A 25,426-nucleotide genomic window follows, 5' to 3' on the forward strand; every position below is an offset into this window, starting at 1 on the left:
TTATGCAAAATTGTTTCCCTTGGGAGGAAAGGGGGGAATTCTTCATGAGTTATGTATGAGCCAGCAGGTTCCACTGATCATGGCAGCTCTGCTAGTGCAGAAGACTTGTGGTCTAGGCTAGTCAGTCCTCTGGTTTGTGAGAAATTGGCACAAAATTTTAAACTCTTGCAACTCTTGCTGAGCTTGAGTAGGTTTTTCTATTATAAATCCTTATGTGCAGTCAAATTTTGAGTATTCTTTTGTTACCTACACTTCTTTAGCATAAATATGAAAATGATATTTTAACCATTTGATCTGGCTTTTACTTTCTGCTGTTAACAGTAGATTATGGTCTGCTTGGAAAGAGCTATCCTTAGATTCCAGGTTTAAGTGAATTAATTTCAGAATACTAGGAAGAATTTTAAGCTGCAGAAGTGTGCCTGTTTTGCCAGTTCCTCTAGAAAATCTGCTGCTTTTACTTAAGAGGTATATCCCTGAGCTCCCGTGTGGTTCAGGTCTTGTGCTCTAATCTTTACTACTACTGGGGGAATAACTAATTGGGGGGGAAAACTCCCAAATTCTTGGGGATAGAGGGGGAGGGAAGGCAAGGCAAACAAGTGCTCAAAGTGTGTCCTACAGTTGCAGAGGAAGGGAAGAAACAAATGCAAGGAGGAAAATGAGGAAGTGGCAGCTGTAATGGAGACAAGTACAATGAAAACTTAGAGGTGAAATTTGGCGTTTAAAATGTTGTGGTTCCCAACCTTGCCTTCAGACAGCACTTGAATATTGGCAAGATGAACATCAGCTTGACAAATGTGTCTTGTGGAGGCAGTATCAGGAATACCTGTTGTGCATATATTCCACAGCTGAATTTTATGTTTCTGTGATGTTTTGCATGTCCTTGAAGAATACTTTGTCAAGATGTATCCTTAGCCCTGGAAGTGATAAAGCATGGGCTGGCAATTCAGGCTTTCTTCTGAGCACTGGAATGGAAGAAGCAGAAGTTGCTTCTGCTTCCTCCTTGCCTTCACTTCTGTCCTTATTTTTTAAAATATTTTTGCACCAATGCCTCTGCCCTACCTCTAATGAAGCTATAGTTTGTCAAAAACTAATGTGCGGATTGCCTGCTTTGACCGTTTGTACCAGGGTGCTTAAACTTTCTTCCAGCATCAAGCTGTCTTGACACTTCCTTACTCCTTAGCAGGAAGTGATACATTCCTCAGTTTTTTCTTGAAAATTGCCTTTTAGGTTAAAAGTGTAACTTGCTCTCTGCCAGGATGGATAGATGAAGACTGTTGTGACTTTACCTAGGGGGACCCAGATTGAAACTAACAACTCTGTTTACAAGATCACGAAAAATAGAGATAACCAAAGTGATTATGGTTGACACAGCTTTCCTGGCTTCCACCCCTTCCTTTACAGCTTGTTACGTCTGGAACTCTTGCAAGCTGTTACCTTCACTCAGTTTATTTAGGTAATGTGAAAAGGAAGAGCATAGGTAAAAAGAGGCTTCCAATGTTTCTATAAACTTTCTTGAGCTTTCTTTTCCTTCAAAAGCTTGTCTCTCATTCCACCTGTCTCTGTTTGTATTACAAACATGTGCATGATGCTGCAGTAAGATTAGAGAAGCTGTTGATGCTATTTGCATTATGAGTAATAAGTTCCCGTAAAGCTTATTTGTTGAGAAGAAAAAATTAACTTTCAAAAAAGCTGAAGGTATTAAACATAAGGTAATATGGTGGTAAAAGAGCTGCTCTACAGTCTGGTCAGCTACTGAAATCTACCCATGGGTGACTTATATGAGTTGCAGATTAGCATTCTGTGGAAATGTTTGAGCTACCCCACAAGAGTATAGTTCTAGACCCTTTGGGGCTTCCTAGTTTAAAGTCCTCACAAACCAAATACGGTTATACCATTTTCTTAGTTTGCCTTGAATCAAACTGGATTTAGCTGTTTTTGTTCAGGATTGCAGTCCAAAATGAGAAGTCTGGCCATACCTAATCCAACTCTTGTAAAACCACCTGTTTTCCCTCAGTCATGATCCCCCCCCCCCCCAATTTACTAATGGGGGGGGGGGGGGCGCATCATCCAAATGAGTGGAGCTAGCTTTCGTGTCCTAATGCAGGGAACAAGTAACACTGCTGGGGTGTGCTTGGGTTTGGCAAGGTTTTTCAGCACTATCATAGACAGATTTGAGCTGACCTTTTACATGGCCTTTGTACCATGTTGCCAACTACCTGTATTAGTCAGCTTTCTCATACTGACTCTTCATTGCCACAGATAATATTAGGTTTATTATACCTTTATAATGGATTATGCTTTAGACTTTCTTCTATGGAAGTAAATTCTACCCTTTCTAATGTTAAAATACTGCCCCATATCATTCTGGGAGTGGTTCCCATCTGAAGTAAATTATATGCAATTTTCATGATTAAAAGTAATAGAAAACTCTTTACATGTATAATGCTCCTCTGCTCTTCTCTAAATATCTGTACTATTTGCCATTGGAGACTGGCCTAGATGGGCCCCTTGAGTGCTGGCTGTATTGGGTTGAGACATTTAGCACTGGACATAATCTTCCTCCATGTATAAGGTCTTGGATTCCTATAGTCAAGCTTTAGTGACTTTCTCAGCTGGAGGCTGTATCTGGACTACTGTGTTTTAGCAGCCACTGATGGCCACACCTTGGATGTATCTTTCTAAACCCATTTTGAGTCCATCTGTACATTATACCATTAAGTTCTCATAATGTAAACATGTACTGTGTGGAAAAAAAGTTATTTGTTGGTTTGAAACATGCTACCTGGGAAGTTTATTGACTTTTTTTTTTTTTTCCTCTTCTGTCCCCCTCCCCTTGCAAGAGGTAGTAGGAAAACACCTCTCACCATACTTCTCATGGGGAGAATAGATTTGCAAATGTCCTCTTGTCTTTGTTGCTTTTTTTCTGCAAAGGAAGTTGGGGGAGTCTGATCTCCTATAGTGCAAAAACCATTCCATGCTTCAATTTATCCTTCCTTTCTCAACTTTTTTAGTTCATTTTAGTATTTTTTGAGATGGGTTGAGTGTAGGTACTCAAGAGTATTCAGGGGCTGACACAACAGATTTACAGTGTCAAAATATTTGTCATCTTTTCAGTTCTTTCTTAACAGAATATTAGGTAATTTTTCTAATTTATTTTCAGATTACTACCCCCATGATTCCAGGATATTTGCTGAGGAGTAATAGTTTGTTTAAAACCTATACCTTCATTTAGTTACAGTTCTTGAGGTTTTTGGTTGTGTTTTTCCTCATCAGTGTTATTTTGCATATTATATTTAATCTGACATTACCTGTGCCACTTACCAATTTTAAGGTTTGAGTACACTTAATAACTGTCTTGGCGACCTTTGCCACTTCACCCCTCTGTCGCCTTCTCAGATCACTCGTGAAGCTGTTGAACAGTGCAGCCTTTCCTGGGATCCCTGTGGTACAGCCTCCCTCCACTGTGGACACTGACCCTTTGGTTTCCCTGTTAACCTTATATTCAGCCCCTGAGGCTGGGGGGGCGGGGGCGGTTCCTGCATTGTTAATGAGTACGTTTGTGGAGATGAGTAGCCGAAAACATGAGTTGTTTTTTTAAAATGAAGCAACCCACATAAAACCTAGAAAAGCCTGAGTCTTGGCCTTGCAACTATTCTAGTTTATCTCAATTAGTGATTCATTTGTCTTCTATATGGAGTTATATTTTTGTTCTCTCTTGCCACTGATTAAATGGAGGTCTGAGGTGAAGACTGCTTTTTGCTTTTATAGCTTTGCCAGAAGAGCCCAGCTTCCGAACAGCTGCTTGAGAAAGTCAACTTAATTGGATAGCTGTATTTCCAGGGAGGTTTTATGGCTGCATACTAGCAATATTGCTGCAAACCAGCTGGGACCAACTGGCATCTGTCATGGTGCGAGATATGTATTTAATATCTTTAGATAAGGCCTGATCCTGGTTTCTGAGTACATTAGTGAGATGGCTTCCACATATTGAGGTCTTCCCAGAACTCCACTTTTGGGAAAGTTTTTGAATGCATCCACACTAACGCATGGTCTAAAAATCCCATTTTGTTGTGTAGGAACGATTGACCCCTTGTCAGGGCCCTGGGGGGAGTCTTTTGTGGTCCAGGCATTGATCTCCTGATTGGAATCTCCCAGTAAGGGAGAGTTTTAGTGCCTTAGCTTTTACTGAGACTTACAATGGAGATATTGTGCTACTATAATGTACTTTGGAGCTTAAATTAGTCTGTGGTCAAATAATATACCCTAGGGTGTCAGTGACCTGCATTATGATATCCCTTCCAGGTTATTGCAATGGAGCCATAACGAGTTCTATTCTTGTTTTAATTTGTTCTTGACCTGGAACAGTTCTTCTAATTTGAGACACTAATTAGGAGATGGTTTTAGTTATCTCTGATCTTTTCTGTAAAGAATTTGGTGCCTCAGCTGTCTTGACTTTAGGATTCTGGAGCAAGTTACTGCTTTTGGCATTTAGTATCTGCATTTCTGCATTATTCATGTGAGGAGACTCTGATTTTCTTTTTTGCCCATAAGCCAAGAAAGCAGCAATAGACTTTTGTAGAGATTGCTGGTGTTTCTAATAGTATGTTACATTAATTTAAAAAAAAAAAAAAATGTATCAGTACTTATTTGTCAGTTTTATATTTCTCTGTTCCTCTGAGATATTGTACATAGTGCATCTTTTTAAATTAAAAAAATTATTCCTGTATTAGTATACTCTTTTTCTTCCTAACCTTGAGTAACTTTGGACGAGTGGTTTTTTTCCCAATCCATGTGATAGTGACCTGCAATGGCTATTGTAGGCTCAGCATCTTAAATATACAAAGTTCTCCTATTCTAACTTGGTGTGAGCAAATTCCATTTCAATGTTTTATTTTCCTTTTATGGAGAGAATTGGACATGAACTAATGCAATTTTATTAGCTCTGAAGTGAAAGAGGAACTTTATAACATAAGGGGAATTTTTTAAAACATTGCTTTGAACTGCAGATGTTGCCCCCCCCCTTTTTTTTTTAATGCTCTTCATTTTCCCCTCTCCCCTCCCCTGCAGTGCATAATTCAGAAGTTTACTTTCGGTAAGCCCTCCACAACTGTGGTTTTGGACTTTTTCTGAGGTAGAATGCAAATTAAACTTGCTTTGGAGTTCTTGGGCCTTGCACTTTCCCAGTTTTAAGTCAGAGTAGGAACGCTGTTTTGAGACTGGAACGAGTATACATTACAGACCATCAGGCAGCTCTCTGGCATGCATGTAGTCCTTATTGTATGGTGGTTGTCTTTCCTCCTTCTTTGAAAAAGAGGACGTTATTGGTATCTTTCAAGTTTTTGCCGTTCATAATGACTTCTGGCATTCTGTATGGGCTTCTTTTTGGGGTTAGATGTAGGCCATTTAGTTCTGATAGCTTTCCTTGTTTTAAGGGAATGATCCTTATTCTTCAACATCTAATTCCTTGTTTATGGTTCAGATGTCCTTGTCTCCAACTCCTCAGTCTTATCATTAGTTATCAAAGCATGTTTTTTTCAGTCTACTGAGGAGTGCGTATTTTTACAGGCTCTAGTGGGGTGTGTGTTTTTCTTTTCTTTTTGAAAGGCTAATCTTTCCTGTTTTGCCAGAAATTGTTGTGCTTTTTATGGTTAAATTGAGGCCATTATAATTCTGAATTTTGTTATTCCAATTTTTTGAGTACAGAATTGTGGGTGTTTCATTCTGTATACTATTTGTTCTCCAGAAATTGAACCATAATCTAATGATGAGTTTGGAGAAGAAACAAAAGTGGATTACTGTTGGAGTAAATCAACAGTTTTAACTAAGGCCTTGTTGTGACCCAAAAATAGGCTAAACTTAAATGTCATTAAAAGATTTCTGGTATATAATAGTTCATTATTCCATAGTAGACTGAAAACAATCATACATTTCTTCTTAAAGTTATCATGAATTAAAGATCAACATGAGACATTAGTACACCAACTCTATTCTGTGTTTTTATAGAATTTGGTGAGTTTGCCCTATTGAGGTTTACATATGCTAAAGGCATGACTGGCTATGAAAGCACTGAAGAAGCTTTGTGCAGAAAACGCTGGCATTTTTGGCAGTTGTGTAAAAGCTGGGATGATTGTAGGTAAGTGTATCGCACAAGTCTTCCTAATAAAATGACTGAGGATACGATGTCAAGAATATTGACATATAAGTTGTATCCCTCGTGATCAAAAAGCTAAGGAAACCTGGAAAAGAAATGAAAGGTTTATATCTGAAACAAGTTGGTTTGGGCACTATGTAGATTTAGAAAGATAACTGAGCATAACCAGTTTGTGTGATTTGTTTTTACTGGCTTTTAAAATTGTTAGAAACGTTTCTCAAAACAACCTGTGAAGCAGAGTTGTGATTAAATGTATTTTCACAAAGGTTATTTAGCTGCAAAATCCACTGAAATCCTTTTTTTCTTTTTTTTTTTTTCTGGGTATTTTTGTTGATCTAATGTCTTTGCCTTGTTGACTGTTGTTTTGAAACTTAAGTTTGCTTCCTGCATGCCAGGAAGTTTGAATTTGGAGTGTACCTGATGCCTTTGGTTTACAAGGGTCTTTCAGTATATCTGTTATTTGAAATCTTTTTCTCATAGAAGAACAAGAAATGACCAAAGTTGCTGGGTGAAAGCTCTGTTGTATCTCATAACAGCGTCCAGTGGTTACTTGAGCAGTCTGTAAGAATGGACTGTTTGAACTGTCTTTGAACTTCAGGTTATTAATGCAACACCAGCATAATCCTGGTTGTTTCTTTTTTTAAACCAACCAGGTTGGTTGTTTTTTGTTTGGTATTTTTTGTTTTTTAAGGTGTGGCTGATGATCTGCTGGGAGGTGCACCCGTCCATTGAAAGATTGGGTGCAAGAAAATGGTGATGTGCCATCTCAGGCCTTTAAAAGCAAGTCCCCTAAAAATAATTTTCCATTAAAGGGCCTCTTTATTATCCTTTCTTTCTTCCTCATTCAGTGTTATGTGGGCAGGAAAATCATTGGTGCTAATGTAATGTTGTACAGTAAAGCTGTATCTCATTTCTTGTTTGGCTCTGTTTTATGAGATTGGAGACATTCTGTGAAATGTTTTTAAGTGGATATAATGTTCTAGAGCCAATGGTGCAAACTGCCTTCAGTTTGCTTAGTTTGATACCTATGCTTATGCTCTTGTAAAGGTTTGCAGGATCTCTTGGTGTGCTTTGCATTATGCAAATGTGACAGGAATGAGTCAGACGATATTCTGTGTTCTGATTAGAAACCATTTGCAAGTGTCTTCCTCCTGTGTGCGTGTCCCACTAGAGAGGAAGTCTGAGCAGTTTTGCAGTTACTGGAAAACAAAGAGTTCCCGTCTCTCTTAAATATTCTCACTCTCTGAAGATCAGCCAGACCAAGTACCTAAGAACCTATACATTTTCTCTCCAATTTGAGATGTTGCTAGACATAAGTCAGTAAAAACAGATTAAATAAACTATATCAATCAAACATATGCTAATTAAAACCATCACTCTGCAGCTGACAAATCTCTTCTCTGATGAATATAGTTGCAGTCCCTTAGTGGTAAATTAGTATTTTAGGTGCCTTAAATGGTGGGGTTTTATACTGTGGAAAACTGAGCTCTTTACATCATGTGAAGCCAAAATGTTGTTAATTGCATGCACTGAAATTGCCTTGATTTGTACAGGGAAAGATAAGCTTCCTTAATTTTTCTTTATTTTAGTCAATGCTGATTTATAACTGAATTTATAATCTAGTTATGAAGGTGTCTTGTTTTAAGCAAGGGTTTGTTTACATGCAATTGGATTAAGATTCTGATAGGGAGCAAAAAATCTTCCCTGCCAGGAGGCTAAAGTTACGCAACTGTTGGTTTTGCTGTTCTTTTCATGTGAACGGGGTTGTCTGACCAGCCCTGTGGAACTGATGCGATCAGATCTCCTCTTCTAGCTTTTCTCAGTGAACCACCCCAAAATGAAATGGGTGATAAGTGCTTTTTGCAGATCTGCATGTCTTCCCCACAAAGGAGAGTTAAATTTAACATGTTAAATGCACAGATAAGAGGTGAGGCAGCAAGTTATGCATATGTACAAACAGGGTTGAGGCAATAGAAAGAGCTTTGTGTGGATACCAAATTATTAATTGTGGCTATGTCTATATAATACGTCACAAAATCACGAGGGCTGTGAGAGTGTGAACAGGCTTTTTGTGGGCTGAATTAAGACATGTTGTAAAATTATTGGCTAAGAGCAGATGCATGCAAACTGCTAATGTGCTCTAAGAGTTGTGAGAGTAATTAGTCTGAACTGACAGGTGAACCTGCTTGGTAAGAGATTGGATCTTGTGGTACCTTTTTTTTTTTTTTTTTCCCTCCTTTCTCATGTCTTTGCATAACTAGCTTACAATACTGCTAAACTTCACATCAAACCTCAAAGGTCTCATGTTGCAGGCTTTGATTTAGAGAGTCTGAGGCTTTTGCTGACCTATGGGATAGGGCTTTTTTTCTGGAAAAAGTTAGGAGCTGTTAGCTGCTTGAAAAATAATTTTCCGTTTATCTAATAGCCAATGGTCTGTTTTTAATTCCTTGGATGATTTCTTGCTTACCTCTGTTTCCCTTAACAGTGTTATTTAATCTCAAGGCATCTTCCTGATCCTATTTAGTGCTGAAATATAGCATGCTTTTCTTTCTTTTCTCTAAGTTTCCCTATTGCTGATTCTTGGCCAGGTTCCGCTGAGGTAGCTGGATAGTGGCCACCGTAATCACTCTCAGCTATGTTGTATATCTGAGGCTATTTTGTGCTTCCCCTCTCCCCCCGCCAATATTCATATCCTGCAGAATAGAAGAGTTAAGGGGTCATTCCATGCTGCATCTCTTTAATATGCTGTCTTAAACCAAGATTAAAACTGTCCCTTCCTGCGACTGCTTTGTGTCACACCGGTTGCAGATGCAAATTGCTATCTTAACAGTGTTTATCCACCTTGTAGTAAAAATCAATAAGCAGTCTTTAGCCACGTGCAGTTTTGAGATCTTTGTTTTTCAAATGATTGGCTCTTTACTCACTGTTTTTCCAGTTAAAGCATCTGGGAACAGTATTGGCTAGAATCTCAGTAAGTTAGTCTCTTAGTCTTTAATATTCTGCAACATATTAAAATTACATTTATATATTACTTTTTCTTATTGCTTATGTAGTATGGATTTGGAGATGCCTCATTCTCCCTTCCAAGATGTTATATTAGAATTGGTTAAATAGGTACGAATCTACCAAAATATTGACTTACAGCTATGGTGAACCTTGAAAAGCTGCCTATTCTAGGAAATTGGCCTCCTGTTATCTCTGATTTCATGCTTTTTCCATCTGTCTCAAAATGAAGAGATTAGGGCTGATCCTAGCTATGTGCGTGAGGCAGATTATGGTAATCTTATTATTCTGATCTCATTACACTTAGTCTCTAGATTTGAAAATGTCCTGGTTTTAACCCTTTCTTCAACAGCTACAAAAAATTTAGTGAAAAGGTAGTTGAGGCATGTTCTGCAAACTTCAGATTAAATGGTTATATCATCCTGAAATAACAAGCTCTCAAAGACTTTCCTACTTAGAGTAGTACACTTAGTTGTTGTTTTGAGGTTTATTTTGTCTAAACAGACTGTCTAAAATGATGAGTAAATCAACTCATTTGAGTTGCAAAGGATTAAATTCCCCCTATATATATGATAAAAAAATTAGTAATGATTATTAAGAATTCCATTTTCAGTTTAATACTTCTGGGAATCTAAAATAAGAGCACCTTCTGGAGATCCTTAGTTCATGATAGGTCAGAGTTATTTTTTTCTAGTTTTCTGAAGAGAAATGGGATTTTCCAGAGTTTTGTCCCGGCGTTTGACACACAAAAATATAAAAATGAATGGAGTGTCTCCTGATCTCATTACAAGTACACAGAATTTAATGCAAGATGCTGGAAAATATGTAGCTGTGTATTTTAAATGAAGAAGGGACTACTGAATTGGAGCACAGAATTCCCTAGCTTTTCAGTATCTACAGCACAACTTTGCTATTGTTACTGGGAGGTCAAATTTAATTGATTGCAAAGGGTTAACTTTCTAGTCTGTGATGGAGAAAGGGACTCTTTTCTGCACTAGGCTAATACCTTTGCCTGAGAACACTAATGCAAGCATTGTCAGGTGAACTTTGAGGATTACAAGAGGTCTTTGTCTTCAACTTGTGGAGGAAGCTCTGTCCTTTCTGCACATTTTCAGGCACCAATTATGAAACAACTGTTATTGCTTCTTCAGGCCTGTAAATGAAAACAAAGCAAAATGACATCTGCTGATTGTGGGAGTTAAAAAGCAAATATGATTCTCTGTCTTTAAGAGATTTGCATTTTATTGTGACTCCTGTTTGAACAGATTCATAGGATACTTGAGATTTTATTGTATTACACTGATGGACTTCTAGATTAGATACTGCAGGGAACTCTTTTTAAAGCATTTAAATATTGCTCTGACTATTCTACTGGTCATCTTTGAACATCAAGCATATTTGCCAGTTCCCATCCCGAAATTGCATTTAGAGGACAGGGAAGAATATTGGAAATGAAAGGGAAAAGATGTGTTAGTATGTCAAAGCTGGGATAGAAGGAAGCAAGTTCCTTCTACTTCTGTATTCTGTCATTTTTATAGGTCATCTAAATTGGACCTTTTTGTAGAATGATATATGTTGTTACACCTGGTTTTGCTTAGAAAGAAGCATGCAATGCAGGAATATCACTTAAATTGCTGCCCCAACTGCCTAGAGTACATTGAGTGTATCACTCTTAATTAAGCTTCATTGTTTTGTAGTACAGGGACCACTTGAGCTTTTCCTCTAGTTGCTAATTCCTGTGCTCTGTTGACATGAAATTCACGTAAGTGACCAAGCTCCATTGGGACTGAGCAAGTTGGCAAAAATGGAGCTGTTGCAAATAATGTTTTTTTGTTGTTGTTGTTCACTCTGTTCAGTCTTGACTAATGTCTCAAACACTTGGGCCAGCACAGGATGGGGATGAGGAGTGCAGAGGTAAGAATGAATGGCTGGAGGGAAGAAAGTATTGGGAGAAGCTTAACTTAGCTCTGTCACAAACTTCACTTGTGGAATCACTGCCTTGGGGACACATCTTTGCTTTATGAACAGGATATTCTGTTTTGTGTGTCACTGTTGTGGTAATGCAGACATTTGTAGACTTGCACTGTGAACTGGTCAGGGAAGAAAGCCAGCAGTGGAGAGGGGTTCGTTGTTCTTTTGTTTTGTGTTGGGTTTTTCGTTGTTGTTTTTGGTTTGGTTTTGTGTTGGGTTTTTTTGGTTGGTTTGGGTTTTTTTTTGTTGTTTTGTTTTAGCTAAGATTGTCTTTGATTTCATTTAAAGTAGTTGTGCTGGCTGCACTGGGGAGAGACCAGCTTTGGCATTGGAGTTGGATCAGTGTACTGTGAGCTAGCACTTCTGCTGAAGACTTTTGCGGCTGTCAAACTGCAGTCTTCATTCCTGCCCTCGGGCTATACATTTGGCTGAGCCTCATGATGGCAGAGCAACGTTCTCTTGGCGATTATAGAGCAGCCCTTTCTTTTTGTAACTTGAGTTATTTTTCGTGCTGTTCTCAAGAGCTCCTTAAAAATTTGCCTTACCAAAAATGCTGCTTCTATTGTGTATTCACACTGGGTGGTGATGGTTGTTTTGCTTTGAGTGCTGAGTTGCTGGCAATGTTTTAATATATTTTTAGATAACAGTGAAGTATTTGTTTTTCAAGTGAGAGGTAGGAAATTGCAAAGAATAAAGAATTGCATGAGCTGGCTTAGTGATAGCATGCCTGTTTCATTTGGGGTAATGGAGGAGGAATGGGGGAGTAGCTGGTGATGTAAGGGCTGTTGCTGTGACACTCCCCAGTAATAATTTCTGTGAGGAGCTGTAAAGGGTTGAAGGAAAAAAAAAAAGTTGAGTATTCGTTGACTTTGATGCTTGATATGAGTCATAGCTTCTCTCTTGTAAGAGGGGGGTAATTCAAATGAGCACAGTGAACCCTTACTGTAGCAAATGCAAAACTTTTCTTTTTCCTCCCCTGAACTTCATTCTTGACAAAGCAGGGGATAGATTGCAGTCAGTCTGAGTAAAGGGTTGTCTCTATAAAAAAGAACCATAAGACTCCTGCATAAAATTCTAGCAGAGTTGTGGAAGCTCTGCATTGATGAGGCAAGTCTTTTATTTGTGGTATCTGTTGGTTTAAAGCAACTGCAGTAAGCCTTACATCTGAAAGGTTCACATAGCCTTGAGGTTGGAGGCTGATTTTTCATAACATAGTAGAAAAGTGGAGGGGCTTCCTGTAGTATTTTAAGTTCTATTTTCTGGTCTAGTTATCACTAGTTGGTGTTTTCCATTTTGGTAGTGTGTGAAGTCTGCTTAATAAGGATCTGTGTCTTTCGTCCCACAAGCATTTATATCATTTTGTTCTCCATCAGTATGCGTGGTAAATTTTATGGCCAAAGCTAAATTATGCTTTCCTAAAGGTGCAGATGCAACTGCTGTTGCTGGTCCTGACAACAATAGGAAATACCGCTTCTTTGCATGGACTGACAGTTGTATGTGGAGGGATTCTCAGATCCTGTCCAGAGCACTGATGTTGCTTTCCAGCGATTGCTCATAAAATCCTATGTGGAACTTTAAAAAGTAATTTTCATTTTTCATCTCAAAATGAGATTTCAACACCATTTACTTAACTTTTTTCAGTAGGAGAGGGATTGAAATGCATGGGTGGGGAGTTACAGATGCATTTTCAAGTTGGGGAAAATGCAGTTCAAATAGGTGGTGGTAATACTATTCTTAGATCGCTAAGGCTGTAAACCCTTTTTGGTGCTAACAGGAAATGGCAGACTTCAGCTTCATTGGCCAAAGGGATCAGCCTTTGCAGCTGGGGTCTGAACTGAATCGTGATGACATTTGGGGCAGCTGTCTCAAGGTAGTGGAATGTGGGCTTTTCCTTCTTCTGTACTTTCAAATGCAAATTGCAGAGTATGCTTTAGGGACTGGCAGGAAAGTACATGTGTGTCTTAGGTATGCAAGAAATTAGCAAATATTGATTGTTCATAGTAAATACTGATTATTCAATTGCTGCAGAAAGGATATTGCAGTTAACACTCACTTGACATCCTATGTTGGATGAGTTTTGTGCACTGGTATTAACATAAAATTTTTAAACATCTAGTCAAAAAGCCCTGCTCTTTTTCATGTGTGCAGTTTTGCAATGTGTAGTTGGATGGAAGAGATTACTTTTGCTATGCATGTCAGTGATGTAACCCGTAAAGAAGTAAACTTGTCAGAAGGAGCAACAGCTGTCATTGTTGAAGGTATGGAGCAGAAAAAGAGACTTGCTCGGCCCACCAGTATTTGTTGTAAGTGTCCCTGAACCTGATAGCAGTTTCATGCATCAATTCTGGTGTTTTTTCTCTCTATGCTGCAGAAATCTTCAGATGTCTCTTGCCAGGATCAGTGTGAGGCTTGGCTTAACATGGCTGGCTGACCTGAAGTTAACTTTTCTTTCCATCTTATCCATTAAAGGTCCCAGCTTCAATCTGTATACAGCTTGAAAAAAAGCTGTCTTAACACTTGCCCAAATAAGCCTGTTGTCAGAAGACACAAATACCTCTGTAAGACTCAGCTGAGTCCCTCACTCCTGCTTCCCCATTTTCCTTCCCCCCACTCCCAGTCAGTTGAGTCTTGGGTTTTTGCTGCCCTTTTGCCGGACCACCCATGTGCTGCTACTTGAACTCTTGTCCATCTCTTCCCATAGTCTGCTCTGTTTAACTCTGCCTACATAAAACTTTAAGCCAGTGGAACTATTAATTCTTGCATATGTAAGTTTTTGGGGGTTGTTTATTGCAACAATTGTAGAGCAGGTCTTTTTTTTTGTCTTTTGAAACTGGAACGAAGGGTGTTTCCTTTATGGTAGTGCCTGCTCAAGCAGTACTGCCCTATTCCTTTCTTTCCCATCTCCTCAGTCGCTTGCTTCAGTTCCAGAGTTGTACCCTGTACTTGCTGGTATAGCTATCTGTGTAGCCAATCAGTCAACCGAGACAGGTGAAAAATACACCACCTCCCTAAACTGTTTTGCAGATCAGTTCCCCAATCTGTTGAACTACGTAAGTGTGTGTTACCAGTGCACGGAGTGCATGTGGGAGGGTGCAGCCACACGGCAGTGACTGCATAAACCAACTCAAACAGTACTGCTGCCAAACATCTAGCCACTACAAACTGATAGTGTAGCCTCTGAGTTTGTAGCTGGGTAGGAATTCATGCTCAGAAGTATGAATTAACTAGTAAGATTATTAATTCTGAGGTCAAGATGTGTACAATATCAGCATTAATTAACAATTTTGTTGCTGAGTGTTTTGAGAGATGCCTGCAAACATCCTCATTCCTGGATGGAGGCTTAAGTCATCTGGATTTTGGCTTGTAGCTCTGTGTTTAGTTGAATAAATATTCCACCTTTCAAGGCGTAACTTAACAACTGTGTTTTTTGAGGACCATCAATAAGAGACTTGAAATGTACAAAAGTTCAGTAATACCAGAATAACTGAAGTGTTGCATAGCTTTTCAAATACATATTTTTTTTAATATGGCATATCAGGTGTAATTAACCTAGGGAACTTTGTTCTATAGGTAATTAGTTGTCAAATACTATTCCTGATATCTTCCTGGCAAAGAGCTGAGTAAGACTGTTTCACATTCTGTAAAATTTACAAAGCTATGAAATATTAAGCAATCAATATTAAATGCAAGAATCAATGCTAGTAGAATCCTAAAGCCTTTAAATTTTAAAACCAGATGAAGCAAAGTTAAGGTTTTTATTGCTCTGTTAACTTGTCTGCACTGTAAAATGAATGAATAATAAATACTGTAATAAAACAGTTCAAACAAAACCATGCATTTCAAGAAAAAAATAATTTGGAGGTTATCTATCTTGTAAATATATGCCAATTGCACCAAAAGCCTTCCCCCCCCCCCCCCCCCATCATCATGTTGCTCATAGTCAGCAGGAATCTCTCTCTTGTCTTGATGTTTGGAAGCATGTTGGACCTTTTGCTCGTGGTGTTGTGATAGCTTTTTTTTTACTGGAAAAAACAGATAAAGCAGCTGCAGATCAAGTTAATTTACTTCCTTTAAAAGCAAAAAATGAAAGTCTGTGTTTTGAACACTTTTGAAGTTTTTCTGTAAGGCCTTTATGGGTTGTGTCTTAGTGTGCTTTAAAATGTAACAGGTAGTGTTTGTAACTGTATTTCCCACTGAAATGTAGTTGGGTTTTGGTAGTGGTTTTGGACAACCTCAGCATTTTTTTTCCTTCTGGCTTGCTTTGCATCAGGCAGTTAACATTGGTATCTGTTTTGCTTCTCACCAAATAGTCTGGTTGCCAGTGCAAGGCATGTACATATTTTTTTTAACTTTTTCCAGGTTTTCAAAGTACATTGAGACCGCAGTTTTCATAATGTCTTTAGACATGTTGTGAGTCACTTAAACTTGGCAGTGCATTGTGGGTTATCAAGCCTAGTAGTCCACTGACATTGGCAGCCTGTTTTATAAGCAAACGGAGAGACACCAATTAGGTGAAGCCTATGATAGGAAAGTCTGTGAAGATATTTAGAAAACAACAATCAAGCTTAGGTAGCAGTCATTCACTGTTGCACTTGAAGGCTTTGAGTGTCTTTCCACAATACTATGTTGGGTATGATAATATTGCATTGATGACCTGGGTGATGAAACAGAGCATGCTTACAATGTTTGTGGTGGTGATTAGTTGAGTTGGGCTTATGCAAGCTGAAGATAGTTTTAAATAGTATCTTAATGGTTTGAAGAAATGTATTAGAAAAACAGGAAGGTGTTCAACAAGGATTAATGTGCTGTCATACATGAAGGCAGAAATAATCAACTGCACCAATACAGGATGGGGAATAACTAGCTAGGTATCAGTTCCTCTGAAAATACCCCAAACATTACAGTGGAAAACTGGTTGAAATCATGGTGGTGTCACGCTCTTAAGACAAGTAAAACTCATGGTGAGATGTATAGACAGGGCTGTAATATCTCTACAGCATGCAAAGAAATTCTTCCACTCAGTGCATGTACAGCCTTGGCTGTGGAGCACTGTAGTTTGAAGTCCACGAGACTATTAAACTGCCCTCTAGTCACATACCCTAAATTTCTGATCAAAGATTAAGTCCAGGTTATTCCACTAGTAATCATCTTTCCTCCTGCCCAGCTTTTCCAGCACTGGGGTAGAGTTGCGTTATGTGGTGTGATATTATTGCAGGATGCCAAGTGAACTGAGCAATATTTAGCTTCAGTGGCTGCAGTCACCTTCTTTGAAGGTTTGCGTTGTGCAGCTGTTGGTAAGCAGTTTGTCTTCCTTAATGCACCCTTTTAGACTTTAACCTGCTGTTACTTAGTGCATCGTAGCAACTCTGTTGTGTACAAGCATTAGAATGGTTGTAATAGAGAACGTCTTACATGGAGCAGTTGCTCGATGTCACTCCACAAATAACTGTTCCTATCTGGTTAAAAGTGATAGGTAAATTGCTTGAGTTTGTGTGCTAGGAAAAGCAGTAATTAAGAATGAAAGTACAGGAGTGGAGTGTTGGACTTGGTGGTTTCTTGGGCAATGAAGTATAGCAGAGATAATGGTACACATCTTCCATTTGGAATAGAAAGCACGACTGTCTTCATTTTGGCATTTCTTATCTTTCTTTCTGATAGAGGAGTTTTGGGGATTTTATATCTGTAGATGTTTGGGGTACCAAGCATGAGATGATTAAGGGCTGGTTGTTACTGTTGCAATACTTCAGTGAAATGCAAGCCTTTCTTGTCCTCTACTGAAAGTTTTAGTCATGTTGACTGCTGGAGTGTGTTTAAAGGCAATCTGTGGGACAACTAGCAAGGAGTTCTGCCTTCTGGCCCTAGAGGGATCGCAGAGGATTTGTCCCTGTCTCTGAGAAACAGGTGTATCTCCTTCCTCAGAGATGGTGAGAAATACATTCTCTGGCAGTGCATTTTAGTAAGAGAGGTTAGGACAAAATAGGACACATGCAGATAGAAATAGGAACTATATGGTATTTGGGTAAAATTGTTATGCAAACCAGATTAAGAATGGATTTCACAAGCTATGAATCTGGGCTGATTTATGGACTGTCATGCATGTGTATTTCCCCAGGGTATTTTTCACTTTTACTGTATGTGACCAGCTTAATTTGTATTGTAAAGTTGTAAAAGGGCAACCACAGCTGGAATGACAAGCACATGTTATGATTGCTTGTTCTTCATTACCTTTTTCAGTTTTTCTGTTTGATACACACCATCAAGTAATGGTTTACAACAGAGCCGGCATGATGAGAGAAGTTGCATGAGTGAGAAATGTATGATTTTTATATGCTTGCAAACTGCCACAATACCACTGCTGATATTTCTGCAGTGTTTCCCTGTTAAGCTTGAAAGCAACTCTGAAACACTCTTATTGGAGTGCTTAATAGCTTTTTTTTTTATTATTATTTTCTGGTAGAGTGACTTTCAACCTTCATCCCTCAGAGCTTGTGCCAAGAGCTCTTACAAAAGCCTTAAGATTTCATTACAGGCCTGAGAAGTTGTAGTTGGTTGTACTTGGATAAACAGTCTAGAGCATATGATAAAAGATGTGTTTTATGCTTGGTATCCATGCTGCTAAACTTGAAGGGATAGCTAGAACAGCCCCTCTTTTAAGAGGGCCTGGAATTTATAGCATTTGCGTTAGCAGCAGATACAGGAATAGAAACCAGGAGATGTTACTCTGACCACTAGGTAAAAGTAGTTCTTTCAGAATTTTTCTTCTCAAAATTGAGGGTTTATTTAGATGCTTAAGGCAATGTATGCTCTGTTCTTTACGTACAGATGTGCATATATGCATTTGGGTTATTTTGGGGTGTGGTTTTGGATTTTGAATCTTTCCCAAATAGAGCAGGTTTTTACTCGGAATTCAAGGTTGTTTTCTTTCCTTGGTAAAAAAGAGGGGAGGATGGCATAGAGTTTTCTAGGGTTCAGAGCTTGACCTGTTCCTCAGTTTGTGTGCTTCACTGATGGTTTTCTTTTGGGACTCTGCTTAAACCTAAATTAAACAGTGCTAATCTGTTTACTTTTTAAATAAAAACTCAATGAGGAAAGGCACTCATTTGCAAGCAAATGGCCATCTCCACTAGTACCTGAGTAAACTAATCCACACTGCACAACAGAAAACTGGCAAAATGCTGTGCTCTTCAATGCTTCCAAATTCAATGTGGATTGGGTTTGAGATTAAGGAAGGATGTTTTGTCTTCTGTTTCCGTGATAACATCCTGAGCACTACAGCTAGTTATAAAAGGCGGCTGGTCCTGGTCTTCAGTCACTGTAAACTAACCCTTGGTCTGTTCGGGGAAAAACAACACTCCCCTTCCTCTTTTTAAGAAACTGTTCTTGTGAATCCCATAGCATTCTGCTCTCTATGTGCGCAAGCCAAGCTGTGGAGCTTAGGCTGTGATAACAATCTTTTTCCTTTTTTGCACTCCATTTTGATCAAGCACTGAAATGAGACAGTGCATTGACTGCAACATCCAAATGTTGAACAGTCATCCTTATGTTATGAAGTTTGTCAGAATTAGTGTTCACTTAAGCACCATAAAAGTTGCTGAACATAAAACGAATCTCACTTCTGAGAGTCCCTGCTGCTTCTGAAACACTTGGGGGTCTTTTAGATGAGGGAAGCCTAATTAGAACACTAGCTGTAGCTGCTTCTAGCTCTATAAAGCTATTTTTGTTTGGGTTGTAAAATCACCAATACTAATTTTTACTGCAGACTACCATTCTCTCTATGATGGAGATTTTGCATTAACCTTCTTGAAAATACACAATTTGTAGTATCTATAGCTTAACCTTTATACGAGTGGTAATAGTGGGAGGACTAATTGGAAGAGAATTCTGTTATCGCTGAGGCTAACATCTCGCTATCTATCCTTCACAAGCAACGTAGGCAGAATTGGTGAATTTGTTATCATTTTACCTTTGTGTTTTTGCTAGTGGAAACTCCCTACACAGAAAGAAACTTCATTGAAGACAAGACTTGTGGAAAAGTTCCTTGAGCTTTATTGACTCTTTCCAGGATCTCCATTAGACATTTTGGAGGTCACTACAATATAATTTATAATACTGGGGTTTTTTCTCCTATCTCTTTGTGCCACATAAATGTAAAAAAGGTGAGCCATAGGGAAGGAGAGTTGTCTAGATTGTTCTTTTTTTACTTCTCTCTCTCTTTCTCCTATTATCTTAAATAAGCCTTCATAATTGAAAGCTTTGCCAGAGGGGAAGAAGTAGTACAAGACTTGCAAGGCCTGAGAGGCAGGGTAAGTTAGTCTCTGCTGAGTTCTGTCCTTGTGGCTAGACTTGATTGTGCCTTAGCTAACTTAAAGTTGCCTCAAGTATTCTTGTGTTACACACAAAAAAATCAAAGTGGTTTTGAACTGAAGGCTTGAATGCTCATTCCTAGCTATATTCCTCTCTTTGGACTTTGCTTTGTTACGACATTCTTGCCAGCCAGTGCTACTATGGATTTCTTGACCACTATCTCTCGCTCTCTATCTGGAGTTCTGCATGGTGAAATATTGCATGAAATTGTAATTGTAACTTGCCTTTATCTCACGTAGGTAAAAGTAATATCCTTTCCTGTAATCTTACCCAGCTACTTCTCCCCATCAGCCCTTTCTGAAGGTTAGGTGAATACTGGATTTACCTATAAATGTATACATGGAACAATCCTCTAGTGATGAGTAGATTTGTGCAATAGACTTGGAGGACAATATTACTTACAGTTTGGAAAGAGAAGCTTAGATCCTGGAGTGGCTGTGTACTGTGACTTTCATTTTCATTTTTGGTTTGCTGTCGTTCAGCTTTGTCTTGTATTTTACTTTGGACTAGATTGCCAGGTTCCTTCAAGACGAATAGAAATAACTTAGTTTCTTTAAGAATAAAATATGTCTAAAGACAGCATTACGTAACCCAGACACTAGCCTTTTGATTTGAACGGGTTCAAAATTTGCTGTCCTTGATTCCTGCTTTCAACTGTTTGGCCTGCTGAAAGTGCTGTCAACGTGAAAAGTCAGTGTGTGTGCTGTGTTGAAGTAACAGTTGTCACTTCAGATAAGGCTTCTGACAAAAGCGCTGCTTGAGGAGTGGGGAAGAAGGGCCCTTGTACTTCCTGGTTGTTGTGGTGGGCAGACCTTCTGAAATTTTTTTTTGGAGTTTGTATGTTGTGCTCTTTTTGTGCCTTTAAAAAGATGAGGGTGGAAGAAGTGTTTCTGTAGTGATGATGAGAATTGGGGTGAGGGTGAGAATGAAAACCTGTATTCATAACACATTATTGCATTATATTACAATCTACTTGCATTATTTAGGTATTTATAATGTAATACTTGGTAGTTGAGTGCAGTTTAAGAAACAATCTTTCTCTGGCTGTTTCCAGTAACACTTGCTCAGTGGTTGTTAAGCGTTTTCACAGCTTTTTATATCTGCCTAGAGAGCAAGTATTCACAATCTTAAAACACCATGTTTAGACATGCTTTAGGTTTTGATCTGAAAAATGTGGATATTTTGCATTTCCTACGTGTGATTATGATAAATTGAATTTAAGGAAAAGCCTAAAACATTTTAGCAGTTGTGTGTTCTTGAGCTAGTCAACTTAATTGTCTAATGTATCTTTTTGCATTGAATGTTTGAAGTTAAAATTAACTGTACTGTATGTCATGATGAGTAAACTAAGAAAAGAAAAATTCTGATTTGGCTTGACCTGAATGAATTACAATGCCATTTTGACGTGCATATTACCCTAGGTTTCCTTAAGATGCCCTTTCCTCTGTGCAGCTGCCTTGTTGACGGCGTTAGGCAGCCAGAGTGAGGATACATTTGTTCAGGGGATTTTGTGCAACATGAGGATGAGGCAGGGAGCTGCAGGTTACCAGGCCATGTCTTGGGTTGTCTTCTGCAAAACCCTGAAGAGATGAATTTGAATATCCTGTGGTGCCATTTGCATTAAGTTTGTGGGGAAGAAAAATGCTGTATAATGGACTGTGTTGATCTTGCTCTGTTGAATCCAGGTGTAGCTTCCCTTGAAGCAGTGGGTGCTTGCTGGTTTTGTAGCTAGTTCATAATTCTCTTCTTGGAGCAGAAAAGGAGCCATTTTTCTCTGAAATGAAAAGCTGTGTTAAAGCACCTCTGTGGAGAGTGAGAGCCGTTCTCCCAACCGCCATTCCATCCTGGGACAAGTAATTTCTGGGCTTAAAAATTCAGTTGTAGAATTGCTGCCTTTGAATCGTTTGTTCACTTCTTTGATTTTAATTTCTGCCCTCGTTTGAGTGTCGTGAGTGCTTTCTTTGGATTCCTGAGACTTTGAGAGTGTTTTTAATGTACTGCATTGTTTTCTTTGTGGCAGTGTCAGTGCAACTTTGTTGAGGAGAAAAAACACATTGGCAGCTAACAGGTTGTACTTGAGCAGTTGTGTTACCTTCTGTTTCAGTGAGCCCAGCAAGAACCCCAGAACCTTACAGTTCAGCGAAAAGAGGAGGGAGGCTCAGCAAAAACTCAGAGCCCTCTCTGAACAAGTTTTTTGGGTTTTGTCTCTCCAAAACCCAAGCATTCTGATGAACTTGGCTAAATTCGCTAGCACGTAAGTACGTTTGAGGCCTTATGTTTAGTTTCACATTTGCATATGGGAGTCAGCTTGAGAGGTGACATGCCAAATCTGCTTGTTATGTTACAGTTTAGTGCCTGTGTGTTCCTGAAAGTTGTTTGGTTTTGAGAGGATCAAGACTGGTGTGCAACAGTTCACAAGGGTGGAAAAGCTGTGCTTAGAAATATTCTCTAGCTATGGAATTGAAAATGGCTGGGGATGCTTGCTGTGTGTGAACTGTTCTAGCTAAAACTTGGGAACTACCTTGCTGTGTGGCTCTTCAGCAGTGCTTCTCCATTTCCATGGGAACAGATGGGTTTTTGTTGATAGGAGATCTATTATCAAACTAGGAAACTGACAGGCAGCGGTTGAGCCACTATTACTGTAAAGCAGGACTGACTACAGACTGAGGACATCACATGGCAGTATGTGTTCAAATGTAGTGGCTAAAAATATCTTTCCTTCTTCCTCCTCTCAGGCACAGATGCCCCAGTGTGGAAGGAAGAGTCATTCTGGCATAGACTTGATTAGATCTATAGTAGGCAAGGGGATTGGATGCAAAGGAATGCTTTATGTTTTGACCTATACGAAGAGCAGCAGTTTTTAGCAGTTGTGGAGATAAATAAGCGTTTGTGCCTTTTAGATTTTTTTGCAGACTCTGAAGGCTGTCTCAGTTTGGAGCAGTGAATCTTGAAGTTTCATTTTGTTGCTTAATTCATCTGTATTTAGTTGTACTTGGGGAAATTTTCAAAGCAAAATCCAGTGATACCTGCAGTACTTAGACTAAATTTTATAGCTTTGATAAGTCTGGGAAAATCTTACCATAGTTCAGTTAAGAATCTTTATTTTTCTTAGAGACATAGCACTGGTTTTTCAGTATCCAGATGATAAATTTTAATCTTAATTATTACCTGGAAATCACTTGGAGGCCAGTTAGAGGTATGGGACAGATGGATTTACTGGATTCCTTTTCTTAAAATGTTTTGCAGCAAAATGGTTTAATTACTTAAAGCCAGTTCTTTCATTTCAGTGAGTTTACAATTTAAAAGAAAAGAGAGCAATGTCAGATGTAAACATCTAAGCTGCATAGACCAGTGCAGAGAGTTCTTACATGTGTTCCCAACTTACTTTTTAGTTGTATTTCACTAATGGATGTTAGTGGCATAAGTTTTTTTGAAAGCTGAAATTTTACATGGCTATTCTGCTGTTGTCATAATAATAGCTACACAACTTCATAGCAGCCACCAGAATTCCAGCCTTGTGCATATGACTGCAAAGTTGTCTGGAATTTAAGGTACTTAAGTACAAGTCAGTTTTGCTTGACGAAGCACTGGGAGCAGCTCCAGTGGTGTCGTTTGAGATGTTGTCAGAAAAATGATTTTGTAGATACCTGTGTTGTGGAGGTGACTCCTCCTGAAATGATATGTGAACATGGAGCTTTGTAAAGAAAACAGTATGTTCTATTGCCTCTGGAAGTGCACACTGAGAGACCCGGAGAGGGGAAAACAGTGTTTACAGGGTGACTGTGTATGTATAAGCTCTCTGGTATATAATATAGGGCATGGAGAGTTTGGCTGTCTGCCAGGGTGTGAATGGAGCTGTGACAACTAGTTAATATGATCCTAGAAAGGACAACGAGCTATGAAGATATGTCATTCTGGCTGTGAAGCAGGAATAAGTCCTTGGAGCAAACAAAGCCGCTGTGGAGCTTTGAAGGATTCATTATTACAGCAGAAGTCCCCTGAACAGGTTGTAGATGCATATGTGTAGGCAGTTCACCTTACTATGCTTTTTATCCAGCTTTTTTTTTTTTTTCCGGTCACAAAGCTTAATGCATGCCTCAGCAATGCTCCCTCACTGGTATTTGGCTTCAGGCCAAGCATTAATGAGTACCCCAAGCCCTATGTGATTTGGCTTCTCCAAATCTATTAGCATATCTTCAGAGCAAGATAAAACTCATTAAAATAATTTACATTTGGGCATTAGAATTTCTGGTAATTTTTAATACCTACTGCCAAAAGCACAAATATGTGGTAATGTCCTTCATATGAAGCTACAATTTACCTGATTTTTTTATTGTTGGAGAAAGAACAGACTGCCATATCACTTACCTGCTCTCTGATGGTAATGAAATGAGTTTCTAGTACACAATCTTATCAAAGGTTTGATCTGTGCTATCTTTGATAAAGGAATGTACACTATTGCATAAGATTTGGCTTATTAGAAATGACATAAAAATGTGTCATGTTTGTGTTCTATTGTATTGTAATGATGGTGGCTGAGGTATATAACAACCAAACTTCCTGGTCATTCAAGCTATGTGCCAAAATCTTTGCATGACTGAGTTGTAGATCTGGGCTTCAACCCCTGCACTCTGTCTCCCTAGTCTTATGCAATTCACTTTTTTACATAGCTGTTTTTAATCTCCATCTTCCCTGCTCAGTATCCTAGAGCTGCCTGCTGGTGTTATCTACCTGTATTTCCTATTCTGGAGTTGAATCAGGTTCTGCACAGAATGCTGTCTCGCAGTCAGTACAGTGGTTGTGAGAGAAGTGCACCGTTTTCTTGCTCAAAGGCAATTCAGCAGACATCAGCTGATCTGCATCAATTCTTCATGTGCAAGATTTTACCTCAGAGCCTGTAACAGAGCCACCCTTGAACTGCTCATGACCTGTGGTCAGATTATCCTTGCTAAATGACTGAACTGTAATGCATGCTAAAACAATGCTTGTAAATAAAGAAATGGAAGCCCATGGTAGTAACTGCACAAAAGATAGCTTGAATATTTTTATCCATGTAAAAGTACTTAGGCTCTTTTAAGTATTAAAGTCTCTTCAACTGGAAATATCCTGAAATGGGCCGTAAAGGTGCATATCTTTGCTCACCTGAAGTTCTGTAGATGTGGCCCTGCTGCTGTGCTAGTTCCCCAGTGGAAGTGCTGGCATCTGGGGGATGTACATCCTACCATCAGCCTCTTCGGTTGGGAGTTAAGGAACAGCTAGTTAACTACTACCCACTATAATTCACTGAGGAGATTCAGATTCTGTTCTTTTTTTGCTTTATGGGATTTCATTTCATTAGGTGTTGAGTTTTTTCTCTTTTTATATGTAGCAGTCAGCAATGAGGCACGTTAGGGTGTTGACATGTCATGTATTTTTGAAAGGCAGCAAGCATTGACCTTTAGGGTTTAATTTTCTGAAGCACCTCCACCAGCTGTAAGAATTTTAAGGCCTGCACTTGCAAATTCTTGTCTGCTTTTCCTTTTTTTTTAATTTCCTTTCATCACCCTTCCAAAACAGAAACATAGTGAGATATTAAAAAAAAAAAAAAGTCAGAAATGACAATAATTGCTTATGAAGATTTTGGGGTTTTTGGTGGATATCTTCACCATAACTCTGTGTGTATGTAGTATGTGATCTCTGGTCTGCGTTCATGTTGTCTTTCTCTTTGCATTTCCTCATCTTCCTGCATTCAGGCAGTGCTAATCATGTGATACATTTATGACTTGAGGCTTTATGTGTATCTTTTTTCTTTTTTTTTTTTTTTTTTTAAAAAAAAAACCCTCACATCCAGCTTTTTGTTGGCCATTGACGTAAAGTTTAAAAAGAACCTCAGAAAGCTGAGAAGGAATGAAAGTGCTCAGGGAAAAGTGTTGTGGTGGTGCTTGATTTTAAAGGGTG

The 25,426-nt window shown here is 38.8% G+C and overlaps 1 protein-coding gene across 1 annotated transcript in view; it reads left to right on the forward strand.

Annotated features, from left to right (window-relative positions):
* Window positions 1-25,426, forward strand: part of GRB2 (growth factor receptor bound protein 2) — a 53,787-nt gene that overhangs the window by 14,949 nt on the left and 13,412 nt on the right. The gene's annotated exons all lie outside the window — the stretch shown is intronic.

The sequence above is a fragment of the Aquila chrysaetos genome, chromosome 5 (genome assembly GCF_900496995.4).
Source record: "Aquila chrysaetos chrysaetos chromosome 5, bAquChr1.4, whole genome shotgun sequence".
Lineage (NCBI taxonomy): Eukaryota > Metazoa > Chordata > Aves > Accipitriformes > Accipitridae > Aquila > Aquila chrysaetos.